Source organism: Terrapene carolina, unplaced genomic scaffold (genome assembly GCF_002925995.2).
Source record: "Terrapene carolina triunguis isolate 2854851 unplaced genomic scaffold, T_m_triunguis-2.0 Scaffold194, whole genome shotgun sequence".
Taxonomy (NCBI): Eukaryota; Metazoa; Chordata; order Testudines; family Emydidae; genus Terrapene; species Terrapene triunguis.
The window spans coordinates 8011173-8025557 of NW_020664545.1; positions in this window are offsets into that span (position 1 = coordinate 8011173).

Below are 14385 nucleotides of genomic sequence, written 5' to 3' on the forward strand. Positions count from 1 at the left end.
CAGCGAGATGCCTCCCAACCCTGCGTACCCCCAGGGAGCCTCCCGTGACAAAGGGGGGCAGCTGGTTCAGCGCCAGCTACCAAGCGTGCACCCTCCCGCTTGGCCGGTGTGTTGAGCCCACGACCCGCACTCCGTACACGTTGGGGAGCTCTTCTGGCCTTTCCCCCCCGTTCCTGTGTGTCTGGCCGGCGCTGTGTGGGTGTGTTGCGCACGCACGCTTGTGCAAATCCTGGGTGCGCTCGGCGTGCACCCGGGCACGCTGTGCTCTTGTGCATTTGGGCAGCGCTCTGTGAGGTGCCCCCCGTGCGCACGTGTCCGCTTAGCTGGTGCCGTCTGCGTGTGCAAGGGAGATGCACTGTGCACGCGGGTCCCCCCTCGCGGGTGTGTCCTGTGTTTTGCAGGCGTGGTGCAGGTCTGTTGTGCGCACATTCCTGCACACGTGCGGCACGCCCCTTTCCATGTACAAAAAACTCCTCCGGCACCTTGCCAGGCTGCCTTAAGCCAGGCGGGAAATGAAGAATAGCGGAAGAATGGGGCCAGAGATGGAAGGAAGGATGTGGGGAGAAGTGATGCTGGGAAGGAAGGATGGGGGAGGCGAGAGAGGAGGAGATGTAAGTGCGCACTAATTCCGAGCAGGAACTCTCGTTTGGGTAACGAGGAGTCTCAGGCAGCTAGTAAAAGGCTGCAGGTAAATGAAAAGGCGGCTGCAATTTCTCCTGGGGGGCCCATTGAGAGGGGCCAATAATTCAGCACAGGTGGCAAAAGCCGGGAATGGCCGCCCTGGGGGGAGACACTGAGCCTTTAATTATTGCAATTAAGTTGATAATGGCTTTTTTTTAAAATGGCCCAGGTAAAGAACTGGTCTCAGGGCTGGCGTGCTGGGGGAGTAGGTGGCTCTCCGGCTCGGACATGGCGGAGCTGCGGGGAACCAGCCCGGAACTCCAATTCTTTCCCACCCGTAGCCGCTCCCATGGCCCGGCTGGGAGCCAGGAGGGACCCGCCGAGCAGGGGGCAGCCAGAGAAGCCACCCGGCAGCCAGCAAATCAGGAGAGAGGGACAGACAGGGACCCTGCAGGGATAACAAGCCAGCGACATGGTCACGGGAGTGGGGCTTGGGTGGTGCATGCGGCCTGCATTGGCCATCTAACAGCGAAAGGCCCTGGGCTAGGAGTCAGGAGATCTGGGCTCAGTTCCCTGAGTGACCTTGGTCACATCACTTAGCCTTGTTCCCCACTACAATAGGGCTAAGAATCCTTCCGCTCGTTGGTGATTCGTGCTGGGCGTCTCTGCAGCGTCCGAGTTGGGGCGGGGCCTCTCGATGTGACTGCAAGCCAGGTAACGCCACCACTGGCCGTGCGGGTGGAAAGATGTAGCTGATGCGTGGCTGATTTGAGAATGGCCAGGTTGTCCGTGTGAGTGCATTGCATATAAAGGGGTCTGGGTGTGAGAGAGAGGGTGTGTCTGTTGTGTGGGTGAATGCATGTGTGTAGAAAGGTGTGTGTGGGGGGGGTGTATGAGAGAATGGATGTGTGTGGTTGTTTTGATTACACACCCGCGTGTGTGTTTGGTGTGTGTGAGAGGAGGGCAGGGCAGAGGCTACATGTAGCCAGGTGCGGAAGAGACATTAAAGCTCTGCTCACCTGCTGTTGCGGTATCTCTATCAGCTCCGAAAGGTTTGGCGTCTTTCCCAGACTGCTGGGCCCCACTCTGAACTGGGGGAGAGGGCGGCTCCCTCTTGCCCTGGTCTCTGCAGGTGCCCTGCGAATCGTGCGCCAGGCAGTCAGACAACGCCAGTGAAAACGGGAGGGAGGGCAGTGGACGGACAGGCGAACGGGGGGCTTCTCGGCCCCTGCTCACCCCTGTCGTGAGAGAGGGGCGACCGGGCCCGATTTGAGCGGCCTTGCGACCAGGCACACGGGCTCACGAGGCCACTCGCTCAGTGAGTGACGTTCTCTCGGTCGTGGGCAGATCAGCTCCGGCTGCGGCTCGCTTTGCCATCCCCGACAGCCGAGGAGAGAGCAGGGCCTGCTGCCTGGGATGGGATTTTACTGCAGGGACATGTCGGGGAGGGAATGTCACTGACGTGTATTTTTTCCCTTCTTTCGGTTTCTTTCCTTCCCTCTCTCCTCCTCCGTATTAGAAGGCCGGGCCCCAAAGTGTGTGTTTGCCCCGGGCTCGATGATGGGTTAACCCGGCCCTGTCTGTTCCTCTCCTTTGCTGATACGCAGGGTTCCGGTGCTCATGGAAATCACTGGGGATGGGAACAACGTGGCCAGGTGATGGAGCGGGACATGACTTACACGATGGCACCAGAAATGGATACATGCGGGGAGAGTACACCTGCCATTGCCCTCCCAAATGTGCGTGTGCGCCTGGAATGCACTCACCATACACCCCCGTGCCCGGAGTACACCCACCAAAGTACACCGGAGTGCACACAATGCACCTGCCAGATACCACTGAAATACTTTCGCGTGTGGAAGATGTCGATGAAGTGCGCAGACCGTTCGTGTAAATCGCATGCCTGCGCGCACACGACGCCCACAAAATGCACAAGTTTGCCTGGGACGTACCCACAATACAGCCATAGACTGCGTGCGTCCACTGTTGAGAATACACCCACACGTGCTGTGTGCACAAAACACATGCACAGAGTGTACAAGCGTGCACAGGATATTAAACAGACACCGTAGATGAGTGTGCATCGAAAACCCAAATATACTGAGCTCACAAGCGTGCATTGATCACACCCACACGTTCCCTGAGTGTGCACTTGGTGCTTTTAAGCTGCACCCACAGAACGCACCCATGTGCCCCCCCAAATGTCTGAGTGTGCACAAACGCATCAGAGGACACCCACCCCTTGCACACTCACAGAGTATGGGTAAATGACCACGAGCACCACAAATCACAGGCCCACACATGCAAAGACAAACCGCAAGGCCGTGTGGGTCGGCTGATCTCAGTTATACTGATGTAAATCCGGTGTAACTCACAGTACTGGACATGTGGCATTAACCAAAGTGCACTCTGGGCCTTTGAGTGCGCTGGAACAGTGTCCACGCGGGGCGTTTGCGCATGGCAAGTTCATGCGCTGTAGATTCATACCCTGCCTTGCCACACAATAACGATCCGGGTCGACAAGCCCTCAGTTAATGACTTCTAAGTTATTCCAGTTTTCAACTAGTGTGAGATCAGAATCCCCGAGTGTAGTGGGAGCCACTCCCCGCAGGGCCTGTTCTCAGCAGCTGGTCAGCTAAGCTTGGGCGGGATTGATGCTGCAGACCCAGGCGTCTCTTTCATCCATCTCCTCCTGCCCCTGATAAGGCCGGTTAGAGAGTTTCTCCTCCACGCTGCAGATCTAATCAGCCGGAGGAGGAACTGGCTGCCACACGGCTGATGGGACTCCCTGACAGATCGCTGAATAGCAGCGAGGTATCTGTCTGCCATCTCAGACCCTTCTAACAAGCTCATTAATTAAAGGCTGATTTCCCTGTCAACAGAACCCCCACTGCCCCACACACGCACCCCTGCCTTCCCTCCACCTCTCAGATCCCCCGTCCCTCTGATTTAGAAATTAACCAAGCTGCCAGTCCCTGATTCGGCAAGCAGCCGAGTGTGGCGTTCCTGTCGGGCTTTCCAAAAGTGGAGGGGGTGGTGAGCTAAGAGACCGATGCCTGGGTGACTTTCAAGCCAAGGCATCTATTTCGAGGCTGCTCCGTCCCCCAGCCCTTCATGCTCATGGCTACGTTCGTTCCCCGGCGCCTTGCAATTGCAAGCCCCCAGCTCCGTGCTGGTTCTGTTTATTCACACACCTACCTGTGTTTACCCTCCCTGGCTCCAGGGCATGTGCCAAGCCTGGCTCTCTTCTGGTTGGATCTCGTGTGCTGAGCAGGGTGGCGATGGCGTCTGGCTTTGGGTCTGGAGGCCTCTGAGCAAAACCTCTCCCCTGGGAGCCCGTGCTGATCTCAGTGCTAGGGAGGGCCCCGTGCTGCAGGCAGTGGGGTGGCTGGCTCGGTAGGGGGTGCTCTGCCCTGTGAGTCAGTGCTGACCCCAGTGCTAGGGGGCGCTGTGCTGCACGGAGCGGGCGGAGTCATTGGGCAATAAGTCTCCAGTCCCTAGTGAGGATGTGCCTCGTGTCATTCAGTCTCTCTCTCTCACACACACGTGCAGTTACACATCTGCACTCGCACGCACAGTCACACCTTCCCGCGTGGTTACAGCTCTGGTCTCTGAGCACCTCTCTAGGGAGGAAGGAGAGGTTTGGGGTTAAGGAGACCTGGGCTTGATTCCTAGCTCAGCCACCCATTTGCTGGATCACCCTGGGCAAGTCACTTAACCTCCTCGTACCTCAGTTCCCATCTGTAACATGGGCTCAGCCATCCTTCCTTTGTCTGCTCAGACTCTGAGCTCTTCTCTCTCCCTATGTGTGTGCACAGCAGCTGGCAGGGGGGCCCTGATCTTGGCTAGGGGCTGTTGGAGCAACCGTAACCCCCGCCCCTCCCACCCACGGGAACGTCTGGGGCGAGGGGAGATGCCGTGGGAGTGCCAGTCCGGATCCCATGGCGGAGGAGACGAGAGGAGGCTCTAAGCAGGGTGGGCGTCTCGCTCACGCAACCTGCATTGCTCACGTGCCCGGGGAAAGCTGGCAACGGGGTGTCTTGAAATCCCTGTGCCCGGCGCTTTGTGTGACGTGGCTACTGGGGGCCAGCTGAGAGCTGCATAGGTCACCCAACAGCCGTCAGAGGGGAGCAAAGTTCCCCTGGGGCTGGGCGGGGACCAGTGACCAAAGCTGCCTCGCCATGACCCAGAGCCATCCTGCCCCCTGCACCTATCGAAAGTGCCCTGCCTGGGCAGATCAGGCTCTGGGCCTCCAGGGATGGCCAAGCCGTGGTGAGCTGAGAGCAATTGCCCCAGCCGAGAGAGATCCACGTGTGTACCCCCTGGGGAGGGCAGGTTTGGGCAGGAACCTGCCCCCTCTCCATGCACGGCTCTCCAGGGGCCTCCGTCCATTGCAGGAACCTTCCATTGCAATGTCAATTTCACACACACACCCCCTCTAGTCTGGAATTCCAGCCGGCTGTACTGAGCATGTGTGTGGGTGTGTGTGTAAAGGATAGCACTACCTGTCAGGTACTAAAGGGGGTGGATCAGACGTGAGAGGGAAGAGGGAACTGGAGAAGGAGTGACTCATTGCTAGTGGGTTGCATTATGTAAGGGGGCAGCGGGGGCTGTGTGGAAGGTGTGGGGTGTTGTGTTATGTGAGGCATGAAGGGTGTTTGTGTCCATTTGAATTGTGTGTGTGTGTGTGTGTTGCATGAGGCTAAATGAGGCATGGGTGTTGTGCTATGGGAGGAATTAAGTCGTGTGGGTGTTTGTGTTGTTTCGGACGGAGTGTGTGTGTGGTGTATGAGGCATGGGCGTTGTGTTATGTTTTTGTGGGTGTATCGAGTGGAGTGTGTTGTGGGAGGGTTGTGTATATTGGGTTGTGAGGGTTGAGTATGTATTGGGCTGGAGTGAGGGTTGTGTATATTGGGCCAGGATGGGATTCTAGGGGGCTGTGTGTATTGGGTTGTGGAGGGGGGTTGTGTGTATGTTGGGCTGGGGGTGGGAAGGTTGTGTGTACTCGGGTGGGGTGTTGTGGGGTGTACATATTGAGCTGAGGTGTGTAGGGGGTGGGTGTTGCGTTGTGTGTGTTGGCCGGGGGGGGGGGGTGTTCTCTAGAAGGCTGTTTGCCCCGGCGAGACCCCTCTCTGGGTGCTGATGCACCCCTGGGTGTGCGTGACCCCATCTCCCCAGTGCAGGTGCTCGGCCGGGGGAGGGGGGGACTGGCTGTGTCTGATCTGAGCCCCCTCCCCCATTGCACAGGGAGAACAAAGGATCAGGGCCCCGGGGCCAACGCTCCCTTCATCTCCTCAGCTCCTTTCTTCCCCGGGTGCTTCGAAATCCATCCGCTTCCCTCCCTCCCGAACCGCAGCTGCTAATGAGCCGCGCGGCCTGTTTGCCAAGCCGATTTCAAAGGGGCGGCGCAGGGAGAGGAGTCTGGTAAAGACACGGGGAAGAGATGCCGCCAGCCATTAGTGCCGAGACCCAGTGCTTTCCTGGACCTCCCTGCCCCCTTTGGCTGCTCCAAGGGGCTGGGCAGATTTGCAGAGCGTCTTTCCCAGGAGTGTGTGAGACAGTATGTGTGCGGGGGGGAGGGGTCCATGTGCAAATGTGAGCAGGAGTGCACATGCTGTGTGCACCTGGGAGCGGGTGTGTGAGTGTGCATGAGAATGTGTGAGTTTGTGCACGTGAATGTAAGAGTGGGAGTGGGGGGGGCATGTAGGTGTGTGCACGCAGTTGTGAAATGTGCATAATTGTAGGGGCACGTGGGTGTGTACACATCTGTGACGGTGTGTGCATTTGTGCAAATGTGTGTATGAGAGAAAGTGCTTGTGCATGAACATGCATGTCAGTGCAGGTATACATGGGTGAGTGTGTGAGAGAATATGCGTGTGTGGGGTGCAAATGTGTGTGAGCGCGAGTTTATGGGCATGCATGTGAATGTGCACGTTTGTGTATGTGTGTGTGTGTGTGCCTACATGCATGAGTGTGAGCGTGTGAGCAGGGAAGTGTGTGAGCGTGTGTGTGAGCCCGCCTGCTCTCACAGCAGCACACCGACACGATGGGCAGCTGACACCAGCGCTGCTTCAATAGCTGCTTTAATGATTAAGAGCATCTTTCAAACGGGCAGCAGCTCTGCTCCACCTCGCTCTGAGCCGGCAGGTGCCTTCCCCTGCGGAGACTGTCCCCGAGCTCCTGCCACTCGTGCTTCGGCAGGGCGTTGCTCCCACTTGCTTAGCTCTTTTCTTGTGACTGCGCCGCCTCCCAAAGCAGCCCCCATCAAGGAGCCTCGGTGCTCACGCCCCACGGGCTGGGCAGAGCCAGACACACCGGTGGGGCAGTGATCTGAGCAGAGGGCTGGGCGCCAGGCGGTCCTGAGTTCTAAACCCTGAAACTCCCCCTTCCGGGCGTGAGAGGGGAATTCAGCCTCTCCAGCTTCTTTGGATCTTGGCCTCCCGGCTAACAGGAGGAGGGATAGCTCAGTGGTTTGAGCATTGGCCTGCTAAACCTAGGGTTGTGAGTCCAATCCTTGAGGGGGTCACTTAGGGATCTGGCAGAGGCGTAGCGAGCGCCCTCCGTACCCTCTGACCGGAGGGGGCCCCGCAAGGAAGGGGGCCCCTAAAAGTGGCAAAATAAATACCGCATTCCAGTTTCTGCATTGTAAGGGGCCCCGCCCGGACATATGTTCGGAGGGGGCCACGTTCTTTGTTGCTACGGCCCTGGGATCTGGGGCAAAATCAGTACTTGGTCCTGCTAGTGAAGGCAGGGGGCTGGACTCGATGACCTTTCGAGGTCCCTTCCAGTTCTATGAGATAGGTATATCTCCCCATCAACAGCTTGCCTGATGACAGAGGCTGCTGGGTACTGTACAGAAACAGAGAACATAGTGGACCACAAGCTAAATATGAGGCAACAGTGTAACACTGGTGCAAAAAAAGCAAACATCATTGTGGGATGTATTAGCAGGAGTGTTGTAAGCAAGACACAAGAAGTTATTCTTCTGCTCTGCTCTGCACTGATAAGGCCTCAGCTGGAGTATTGTGTCCGGTTCTGGGCACCGCATTTCAGGAATGATGTGGACAAATTGGAGAAAGTCCAGAGAAGAGCAACAAAAATGATGAAAGGTCTAGAAAACATGACCTGTGAGGGAAGATTTGAGAAGAGACGACTGAGGGGGACATGATAATAGTTTTCAAATACATAAAAGGTTGTTACAAGGCGGAGGGGGGAAAATTGTTCTTCTTAACCTCTGAGGTTAGGACAAGAAGCAATGGGAGGTTTAGGCTGGACATTAGGAAAAACTTCCTAACTGTCAGAGTGGTGAAGCACTGGAATAAATTGCCTAGGGAGGTTGTGGAATCTCCGTCATTGGAGATTTTTAAGAGCAGGTTGGACAAACACCTGTCAGTGATGGTCTAGTTAATACGTAGCCCTGCGCTGAGTGCAGGGGACTGGACTAGATGACCTCTCGAGGTCCCTTCCAGTCCTATGATTCTATTAAAAGCAGATGGGGCCTGCTAGATACCAGACTGAGAACAGCTACACACTCCAAGCAGCCACCAGAGACCACTGGCATTCACGCCCAGGGTGGGTTTGAACTGGTGACCCAGGGACAAAAGGCTCCATAGCCCCCAGAAGCAGTGGGAAAAGGCTGAAATTTTCCCAGGTCCAGATGTTTGCTATTGGAGCATCACGTGGAAACAATCATGAGCTGGCAAGGGCGCAACGGTTTGGCACAGAGTTATTTCTGGGGCAGCTTTTGTATTTCTACAGATGCCATCAGCGCATCTCGCACCATTAAAAAGCGACACGTTTTCACTCGTTTTTGATCATCCTCCGAATAATACGGCCTGGGAAACGTCCGTCTGAAATCTCTTTACATTCCCCAATTCTCATTTTGTTTCTTCTTCCACTTGGCTGGTTGGTTATGGAAGGGTTGCTCCTAAATTCTGGGCCCTGCATCCTGGTTTATTGTTATGGACTAGCTCAAGGAAAGCTGCACTCTGCATCCGGTTGCTTGGAAGATCTATGTTCTGAGTCCTAGTTTCCCATTGTCAGGCTGCACAGAGCAGATGGGCTCTGCGTTGTTATCGCAGAATTGCTTATGATGTCCAGGCACCTGTCAGTTATCTTTTTTTTTTTTATGGAAATTTGTTTTTAAAAGAGCAGCTGAAGCTGTTTCTTTGAGGGGGAAAAAATCACATCCTGAATTGGACGGAATTTGCAAAGAGACAGAAGATGAAAACAAGGCAGGTCAGACCTGGTGCCAGGCAATTCTTTTTAAGTTGTTACTTAAACTTTGAGATGCGGTCGTGATAACAAAGGGGGAAATAATTGGCATGCAAATGAAGCGCCATATTTTTTATTTCTCCGCGAGCTGCGTTGTGAATTCCACCGGGGATTCATTCACATGGTTTTATGTTTAAAGTCAACCCTGGATGCTTTGGAGAATAATTCAGTTTCTTTTACAGCCCTGGGTACATCAAAATGGTCTTTACAAATATACCGCACCGTGTCACCCTCCATCTGACGGCTCGTAATTCCCCCTTTGTAAAACATTAAAGAGGATCGGCAATTTGAAACGAAAGCCCAGCAGCCTGAGGGAAATGAATCTGATCCTCTAGAGTGCTTGTGGACTCAGATGGCCGCTGCGACTAGTATCTGAGCATCTCACAATGTATTCATCATGTGACATAGGGCGGTGTTATCCCCATGTTACACAAGGGAAACTGAGGCACAGTGGGGGACTATCAACTTTAGGCCAGGCCCCAGTGGCTTTGCTACTTCCACCCTGCAGGGTAGTTGAGTAGGGGGAACAGGTCACCATCCAACATATACTGACCCATACCCATTCCCAGAGGGGCATGCCAGCTCTGATTCAATGCAGCCGTAAGGGCTTCAAGAGTGGAGAATGGGCAGGGCTGGCATTTAAAACCCCACAGCAAGCCAACATACCATGAGTGACTTGCCCAAAGTCACAGAGACAGTCTGTGGCAGAGCAGGGACTTGAACTCAGGTTTCCCTAGTCCTGGGAGGTGCCCTACCCACTGGACCACCTTCCCGTCCCGTGAGTATTACAGGGGAAACATCCTGATGCTGAGCTGAAGGAGGCTATAGGCTCATCTCCCCAAGGGAAGGGCTGGGAACCCCATTGCACAGGAAAGGAAAAAGAAGGGCTCAGGATTTTCGAAAGCGACTAGTGATTTTGGGTGCCCAGCTTCAGAGCCCATAAAGGGGCCTGATTTTCAGAGGGGCAGATGCTCAGCGCGTTCTAAAAACCTCCTTTTGAAGTGTCTGGCATTGGATGAGCGGCACGGGGAAAAGCTGGGCCCAGAGTGATCAAAGAAAAGATCTTTTTAACACGGCGCCCAGTTGGCCTCCGCAAGATCCCATTCCAGCCAGGAGCTTAGCGGAATTCCAACATGGGGACTGAACTTTTATAGAGGTGGGGAGACTATGCAGAGTTACAAGAGTAACGCATCAAAAATGAAGACGTAAGAGTATTCGAAAGGATATAAACCTCTCTGCTCCAACCTCTAACGAATGGGATAAGGAGAATTTCCCCTAGATTATCCCATAACTGCCTCCTACAGGGTTCTCACACCTTCCCTGAAACAGCTGCTCCTGGTCATATTCGACACAGGATTCAGGAATAGAAGGTCTCTGGGGCTGACCCGGTCTGGCAGTTCCTATAAGCCCAGACTGGAGGCAGCAGGACTGCCCTGGCTAGTGTGGTTGCATGTGTCTCTGTGATATCATCCCATACAGCGACTGTCCCAAATGATACCAGACTAATCGGCAGGGGCAAGGGGACTAGGAAATCGAAATGTTCTATTAATCACAATGATCTCATAAATAATATTCATAATCAGCCCATCTGGCCCTCCCCTCTCGGGTCATTCCTCGTGCCTGGGGGCGGCGGGGTTGGGAGCCCCGCGTGCTGCTTGTTAGGAGCCGGCAGGCTCTTTTCGGGAGGTGAGTGGCCAGATCTGGCTTTGCTTAGCACATCCCAGCTGGGAAGCCGCCCGTCTCGCGAGGGGGATGAAATATCGACTTGGCGTTCAGTTGGCTGATTGCCCGGAGTCCTGTATTAGAGACCCCTTTGTGAGAAAAGGCGGCTTTTAATTTCTAATTACGCCGGTCCCTTCTCGCTGCCTGTCATAGGCGCCCGTATCATTAACGGCCCCGCGTGGCAGGGGAGGAGGGCTCGGGGCACCCGTTGGACAGTCGGGAAGACAATGGAGGAGGAGGGGAAGGCAGGGAGGTGGGAGTGAAGAGAAGGGTGGCTGTTAACAGCAGAGGAGGTGCTCGGGTGACAGGGCGCAGCGCAAGGTGGCCTGCGTGCAGATCTCCACGTGAGGGAGGATGCTGGCGCTGGGCAGTAACAAAAGTGCCAGAATTAGCTCTTGGTGCTGGAGGTTGCAAGGGCTGGGATATAGCAGAGGGCCCGGGACCCATGCGTGTCTCCTGGCTGGAGACTCCCAGGGGCTGGGATATAACAAAGGGGATGCACCCGTCGTCGCGTCTCGTCACGGGAGGATCCCGTCCCAGGTGCTGTGAAGCAGTGAAATCTCCGGGTTATGGGATCTGGGGCAGGGAGCGTTGCCTGTGCTGTGACCTGCACTTCAGGGCTGTTGGTCTGCATGCCGCAGCCGGGGGAACGTGCCCTCTCCCTAACTGAGCCGAGCCGGGTCTTACCCCTGTGCTGTCTAGGCTGGTTCTATGGGCTCCAGTGGACAGAGATTCTCATCGCTGATAGGAACGCTTGGGGCAGGCTGGGAAACTGGTTTCCGCTCCCTTTCCTCCTAGTCTCTGTGTCATGTTGGTTTCCCCCATCAAAATCTACCCCGTTCCTCCCGCCGGAGTCGTCAGATCTCAGCCCTGGCCCCGGACTCCCCAAGATGGACTTGGCTGAAAGTCACTGATGTCTGTGCTAACGAGTTCTGTTCTATGCTGTGTTCCTGTCGAACAATAACCCTTCTGTTGTACCCAGGGCCAAAGGGGGGGGGGGGAGCCGGTACAAATTACCGGGGCCCGGCTTCCCCTGCTTCCCCCACCTCTTGTCAGCCCTATTTAGCCGGTCTGCCCTTGCTGGGGGTCCCGAAAATTTTTTTTCACCGGGACCCGAACCCGCTCTTGGCAGCCCTGGTTGTACCGGCTGGCTGAGAGTTGCGTCTGCCTGCGGAGTTGGGGTGCACGTCTGCCTGCAGAGTTGGGGTGAACGTCTGCCTGCGGAGTTGGGGTGCCCAGGCGGACTCGCTGCGGGAAGTGCATGGTGTGGATGCAGCCTGTGTCTAAGCAAGTGCCTTCTGGTGTGTTACAGGCGTCCCAAAGACAGGGCCGGGGGCGGTGCATCTGTCCACCCCTAAAATCCCTCTGCCAAATGTCCCATTGCAGTTTGAGCTGCAAGAACTTTCTAGGTGGGTCCCGTCTCCCCCCCTGCACACACACTCCTGCATCCTCTTTCTCCCCCCAGGGAAGGGCTGTGGGGGATGGGGGGGGTCACAGCATGGTATTTCAGGGGCTGGTGTGCAATTTCACCCTTGATGGCTTCTTCTGCATAGGACACAGGGGGGGAGAAGGCGTTTTGATTTAACCGGAGTCTCAGCTCGCTGGTTACATGAAATTGACTAATCAATTAAATTCTTGCTTACTTGTTAATTACAGCAACTGGACAGCAGCCAAGGGCCCTGGGTTCAGTTCCTTCCGCTTCCCCCGTACCCTGAGTTCGGGGCACCCCTAGACTTGCCTGGTGAAATTGCTCTTGCTTCCAGAGAAGCTTGCAGCCAGCTGGCGGAATGGCTCCGACGGGACCCCGAGGGAGCCTTTCTCCCCTAGGAGGTTCGGCTCTTGCAGAGGGGAATGAAGCGGGGGGAGCTAAGCCGTCTGTTTCAGACTCCAGAGTATTTCAATTGATTTTCCAACACTCTGTACATCCCGATCTGATTGCATTTCAGACAAGAAACAAGCGCAAAGCACCGGAGTGCTGAGCTATCTTTGGGTTATAATGAGAAAATATCACTCACTGGCTTCCTTGCTCCCGCTGATCCGAAAGGCAGCAGGACTGCTGGATGAGGAAGGAAGGATGATCCAGTTGTTGGCACACTAGCCTAGGATTTGGAGACCCGGCTTCACATCCCTGCTCTGCCACAGACTTCCTCTGTGGCTTTGGGCAAGTCACTTAGCCTCTCTGTGCTTCTGTTCCCCATCTGTAACAAAGGGCTAGGGGTGTTGTAAGGATAAAAGCATTAAAGATTGCGAGGTGCTCAGAAGCTACTGTAATGGGGCCGGATATATACCTTCGATAAAGAAAATCAGACAGGGCTGTGGGGAACTTCCAGGAGATTCCCAGTGGAGAAACTCAGCCAACGTTTGTCCAAATGTATCAGGAACGTTTGAGGTTTTCCATTGCACCTCTGATCCTCTTTAGATCAGCCCTTAACATATTTGAAGACTGTTCTCAGCTCCCTCCTCAGTTTTCTGTTCTCAAGACTAAACACGCCCAGTGTTTTCAACCTTTCCTCTTCAGCAAGCACAGTTGTGGGACACAGTTGTGGAGTACCTGTGTGAGTGGCTGTCTTCCCGTTGGCTTAAAAGGCCCTGGAAAAGATAAAAAGATGATAGGCACAATGTTGCAACCAGCAGTGTAGCCTGCACCTGTATTTAATCACCTTGAGTGAGAAAAGAGAGCAGCGGCTTTTGGAAGCTGCTTTGATCTTTGCCACCTCGGGACTTCTCGTCTCGGTTTAGTAAAAGATTTTGTTCGGGAAATCCAAGCTGCTGCTTCTTCGATACGCACGGCTGGGTGTGTCCCTTCCCGCCTTCTGTTCAGAGGGCCGGATTCTCCATAGCGCTCTCAGTTGTGACACTCAACTGTGACAGATTTGGGGCTGGGCTCTTTAGGAACTCAGGGGGGCTATGTTGGGTGCTCATCCCCCCCACCCATCAGATGCTTGGTTCAGGGGCCACATGACCATGACCCAAGCCCTCTCCGTGGAAAGCAGTCACAGGTCCCCCCATAAAGGCTAATGGCTCTTGTCCGTCTAAATTGAGGAGCATGAGTTTCGCCTGCAGTGGGCATTAAGCTGCAGCTCAGAACCAGCTGGCAATTCATCTGGAACGCCGAGATTGTGCTGGAATGAACTGGGGAGAGGGGGGTGGAAGCCAGCAAGGCTGAGCGCCTCCATGGGCCATGTTGGCCCTCTAATCAACCCGGCCTCAGGGGCAGGGGCAGTTCCAGGGATCCCCCCACCCCCCGCCACCGCAGTGATGGGAAGTGGGGGCTTCATTCTTGCTTCTTTACCTGCTCTCTCTCTCTCTCTCTCTTCATCCCTCCCTGTATTTTTCTCTCCGTCTTTTTTAAACTCTCCATAAATATGTTTATTAACCCCCTACATTAGCTCTTAATTTCTGAGTTGCATTAGTTACTAAATGACGCCGTAAGAGTGAGCAGTGGAACTGGTTGCTGCGGTGAAAGCAGTGAGCAGTTCCGGTGGGTCGGGCGATCAGTGTCAGAAGCAGGTGGTCAGGCAGGGGCGGTGTTTCCGAGGGGCCAGAGGGGTTTTGTAACGTGTGGGTCCTCGGCTGTGCTGCAAGCGTGTTGGGATGCAGGGTTTCGGCTTGGGTCCCTCGAAGTTACATCACACCAAGATTGCAAGGGACGGGGTTTTATTGTCCCTGCGGGAGGCTGGTGGGGAAAGCTGAGAATGTACAAAACTTGAAGGCATTTTCCTGTGTGTGTGTGTGTGTGTGTGTGTGTGTGTGTGTGTGTGTGTGTGT